The sequence below is a fragment of the Dioscorea cayenensis genome, chromosome 1 (genome assembly GCF_009730915.1).
Source record: "Dioscorea cayenensis subsp. rotundata cultivar TDr96_F1 chromosome 1, TDr96_F1_v2_PseudoChromosome.rev07_lg8_w22 25.fasta, whole genome shotgun sequence".
NCBI classification, from domain to species: Eukaryota; Viridiplantae; Streptophyta; class Magnoliopsida; order Dioscoreales; family Dioscoreaceae; genus Dioscorea; species Dioscorea cayenensis.
Genome location: NC_052471.1, coordinates 18,262,031 through 18,267,140, shown reverse-complemented (window position 1 = coordinate 18,267,140; position 5,110 = coordinate 18,262,031). Strand labels below are relative to the sequence as shown.

General features: G+C 42.8%; 1 non-coding gene across 1 annotated transcript; it reads right to left on the bottom strand.

Moving 5' to 3' along the window:
- Positions 1-3,127: 3,127 nt before the first annotated feature.
- LOC120267018 lies at positions 3,128-3,234 on the bottom strand. The gene has a single exon (XR_005538357.1). It is a non-coding gene; the product is annotated as a small nucleolar RNA R71 (small nucleolar RNA).
- Positions 3,235-5,110: the final 1,876 nt, after the last annotated feature.

Below are 5,110 nucleotides of genomic sequence, written 5' to 3'. Positions count from 1 at the left end.
TGAAAAGAAAACATAGATTAGTGTTTTGATTAAAAGATAGGAGACATTCCGAAATGACAACATATGATTAAGGTTTTGATTCAAATATAACAGGCATTCCAAAAAGAAATCATAGGATGAGGGTTTTGATTAAAAAATTGGAGACATTATAATAAGAAAACATAGGATTATGGCTTGGACTCAAATATTGTGGACATTCCGAAAGCATAATATACTATTAAGGTTTTGATTAAATAATATGAGATGTTTTGGAAAGGAAAAATAGGATTAAATTTTTTTTTAAAAAAATTGGGACATTTCTCTAAGAAAATATACGATTAGGGGGTTTGCATAAAAAAAAAAGGGGATATTTCAAATAGAAACATGGGATTATGGTTTTGACTCAAAAAATAGAAGACATTAAAAAAAACATAGCATAAAGCTTTTGATTCAAATATAGTACGCATTACAATATAAAACATAGGATTAGAGTTTTGATTCAAGAATAGGAGATATTACTACAAGAAAACAATGGATTAGGGTTTTTATTCAAATAAAGTAGATATTCCAGAATGAAAAGAAAGGGTTAGGGTTTTAATTCAAAAATAGGAGTGATAAGTGCTTGTGCGATATGAATGCGAAGCGTTCATTCCTTATGTTGAGCATTACTTTTCTCAGGTTTTTACATTAATATGTGTGCTTTTATGTTACTTTTACGCAGGTAGGGCTGTGAGGGCGAGTATGAAGGAAATAGGCTAATGTGGATTATAATGCACATATGTTGGAGGAGATCTTGCTAAAGTTCAAACGCGAAGACATAGGACAGGTGTGAGATGATAGAGTGTGTGCCAACCTCCTCGCATTCGAGTGAGCACATCCATTTGGAGGGGCACAAAGGTAGTCACACTCGAGCATTCCGACCTAAGCATATAAGAACAAGAACCCCACCAACATGTATATCATTGAAGAAGCAAGTGATTCAAGATGTGAACGTGTGCCCGTTTGCGTTACCCGGATGAACATATGGAATTGGGAAGTTATTCAGGTCGAAGACTGTAGCAGAGAAATGCAGCAATTACTGTAGCAGCATTGTTCAAAGCCGGCGAGAAATCGGAGAAAGCAGAGAATCCACACGGGCGTGTGGAAATTATCCACACCCATGTGGAAATTCCGCACGGGCGCGTGTATCGTCCACGCCCGTGGAGTTGCCCGATTCCAGCCCTATTTATAGCCGATTCAGCAACGATTTTGGTGTTCTTTTCTACATCTTTACTCCAACTTGCGAGAGGGCTTCGGCTAGGGTTTCGAGGGATATTGGCCAAGGTTTTGGAGAGGTTCTATGGCTCTGACATCGTGATTCCATTAGGAAGAAGGTTGGTAGTGGAGCTTCGATCGAGGCGTATCCTATACCGGATGAAGGAATCCTTGGACGACGAGTAGAGGACATTCCACAAGACCATCCACACGACCATCGAGGGGGTTTCTTTATGGATTCATTGCTTTTACATTTGATTTCTTTGATTATACTTAGCTCCATGCAGAGCTAAACCCCTAGTGGGTACTTGGATGATTGTGAACCCTAGGATGCATTCGTTTAATTGAACTTCTTTATTATGCTTCCATTAAATTGATGTTTATTGTGAGTTCCAACCTTGAATTCTTGATTGTATGAACATTTCCCCTAGAGTGACACTAGGGTTGAGAGTTCTTGTTGTTAACCTTGTGAGTGAGTGACACACCACGAGCGTTAGACAAAGCTAGGTTGAAGAGGATGGAGAGGGTGAGTCGAGAGGTACAGGAGCGTCCCCTTTCTCCTCCGACGTGATAGATTCTACCTCCGTTCCTCGAGTTCTTTGGGGCCATAATAGAGTGAATGGTCTAAGGGATGAACCTCCGCTGGGGCCTAGTTGCGCGTGCAATGGAGTGAAGCGTTGAGGTGATCTTAGTATCTAGGGCTTAATTGTGCCTAGGGACCTTCCACCTGGACCAAAGGGTTAGGTCTAAATTTAGGAAGAGATTTATCACTTGGAATCCTTAGAGCTCATTGCAACTCTATGCGAGTGCGAGGTGTTGAGATTGTTCGATTTCTCCTCCGGGACATGAATAGAGTTAGGCATAGTTGACCTTAGATTTGGGACTATGTATGTAAGGATTTCCACGACTCACCATTGCATCGATTAGGAAGCATAATAGAGGGTTCTTGAACTTGAGACGATTATCCTAGGTGAAGCATTATCCGAGTACCCCATCTTTATCGATTGCCTTGCCTCCTCCTTACTTTTGCTCTCTTACTTGTTGCTTTTAATTCTTGATAATTGAATCATTATCACACTTATCATTGTTGATACTACACATAGCTAAGAATCGAATTAAGTTTCTTTACTCCCTACTCCTTGTGGAGTTGACCCCGCTCACCCGGGATTATTACTTTGACAAACCCGTGCACTTACGAGATATAAGCAAGGGGAACTTGTCAAGTTTTTGGCGCCGTTGCCGGGGAGCTAGGCGTTTAGAGATACTTTGCACTTTGTTTTCTTAGCTATTTCACTACACATTCTATTTCATATCTTCTTATTTTATCATCGTTCTGATTTTTTCTTTATTTTTTTGGTGCGAGCTCCGTGTTATGACCCGAGGGAACCCATCAATATTGATTGAAGGAGACCCTGAGCTTGAACGTACACTTCGAAGGAAAGGGAAAGAACTCAGCAAGAACAGACCTAATCCAGCTGATTTGGAAGTAGAAGGATCTGACAACATGGTAGAACAAAATGAGCAACAACGAACACTATCCGATTATGCCAGACCTTCAATGTTGGGGACACAATCGAGTATTGTGCGTCCCCCAATTACAACTCAAAACTTTGAGCTAAAGCCGGCATTCATCCATATGCTACAGCAGTCCGCATAATTCAACGGTTTGGCCGATGAGGATCCAAATAGTCACATAGAGAGCTTCCTCGAGGTGTGTGACATGCTGAAGATAAATGGTGTGACGGATGATGCCATCAAGTTGAGAGCCTTCCCATTTTCCTTAAAGCGGAAAGCAAAGCAGTGGCTACACTCATTACCTAGAGCATTAATCACTACATGGGAGGAGATGGTAGAAGCTTTTCTAGCCCTTTATTTCCCTCCCGGAAAATCAGCAAAGCTTAGGAATGAGATCTTATCATTTATACAGTTAGAATTGGAGTCTCTATTTGAGACATAGGAAAGGTTCAAGGAACTCCTGCGAAAGTGTCCGCAACACAGATTCCCGGAGTGGATGATTGTTCAAACCTTCTACAATGGTTTGAACCCGAGTACAAGACAACTCTTGGATGCGGCGGCAGGAGGTACCTTAGGTAGCAAAACCCCCAACGAGGCTCGTCAATTGATTGAGGAAATGGGGGTAAATAGCTACAAGTGGAACGCTAGCGAGAAGAAAATGGTGGCCGGTCTCCATGAAATTGATGCGGTAACTTCATTGGCTTCCCAAGTGGAGAGTTTGAGTAAGAAGCTAGATCTTATAGCATCGAATAGAGTTGCGTCCGTGACCAATTGCACTGGTTGTGGTGGATGACATGCTCCCTCTGATTGCCCAATTGTCATAGGTGATGTTTCTTCAGTTGAGAATGTTGACTTTGTAGGTAATGGAATGAGACCTCAAGGGAATCCATACAGCAACACCTACAATTCAGGTTGGAAGAATCATCCCAACTTTTCATGGAGTAATCAAGGACCACAGAAGACCATGGGGCCATCGGGGTTCCAACAACAACAAGCCCCTCAAGTGGAAAACAGAATTTCAGGCTTGGAAACCCGAATGACGGATTTGGAGAAGCACTTGGCTAGATTTGTTCAATCGGCAAATACAAGGTTTGAATCAGTCGAGGCTACACTTCGCAATCACACCGCTTCCTTGCACAACCTTGAAAATCAAGTGGGGCAAATTGCGAAATCTCTTTCAGAAAGGCCACATGGAAGTTTACCAAGCAACACGGAAACCAACCCGAGAGAACATGTGAAGGCGATCGCTTTGAGAAGCGGTCGTGAGGTTGAAAGGAGACTTCCGAGTGAGAAGCCGAAAGAACACGCACCCGAGGTTGTAGAGGTTGAGGAGGGAGCAAAGAAAGAGAAAGAGGTTGCACCCCCACCTTTCAAGCCAAGAATCCCTTATCCCTCTAGATTAAAGAATGACCAAGGGGATGAACAGTATAAGAAGTTCCTGAGTTTGTTCAAGCAACTCCACATCAACATTCCTTTTGTTGAGGCTTTGGCTCAAATGCCTAAGTATGCGAAGTTCCTGAAAGACCTATTGACCAACAAGAGGAAACTGAAGGAGAGTGCTTCAGTGGTGCTTGATGCTTCATGCTCGGCGGTATTGCAAAAGAACATGCCGAATAAGAAGAAGGACCCGGGAAGCTTCATTATTCCGTGCAACATCGGCAACTTAGGTGAGGAAATGGCATTGGCGGATTCAGGGGCAAGTATCAATGTCATGCCATATACTTTCTTCCAAAAGCTAGGCTTGGGTGAGCCTAGGCCTATTCGGATGACTTTACAATTGGCGGACCGAACGGTACGACATCCGAGAGGCATAATTGAAGACGTGCTTGTCAAGGTGGACAAGTATATTTTTCTGGTTGACTTCGTAGTGCTAGATGTCAATGAGGATGCTAATGTACCCTTCATACTTGGAAGACCGTTTTTGCTGACTTCCAAAGCATTGGTTGACATGGACGGCGGAGAGCTCACATTGAGAGTCGGAGATAATAAGCTCACTTACCACCTTGCTTAAGCCATGCGGCATTCTCTCGATTTTGATGACACTTTGTATTTTCTAGACACTACTGATGAGATTGTTGATGAATATATACAAGAAATGTTCAACCCGGATCCGTATGAAGGTTTGTTCGACCAAGAGGAGAGCAATGAAGAAGTAATGATGCTTTGTTCGAATGGAGACGAAACATTTACCCCGGGGATCTTGAAGAATATCCTCCAGAAAATGAAGAGGGCTAGGAGACGCCACCAAAAATGCCCCAAGACTATTGGAGACGTACATGAGTCAAGGAAGTTGGAGGAATGATTGCTAGGTGGTCCGAAGCCCGATAGTACACCCTCTACCCTCAAGAGACTTTGCTCCTCA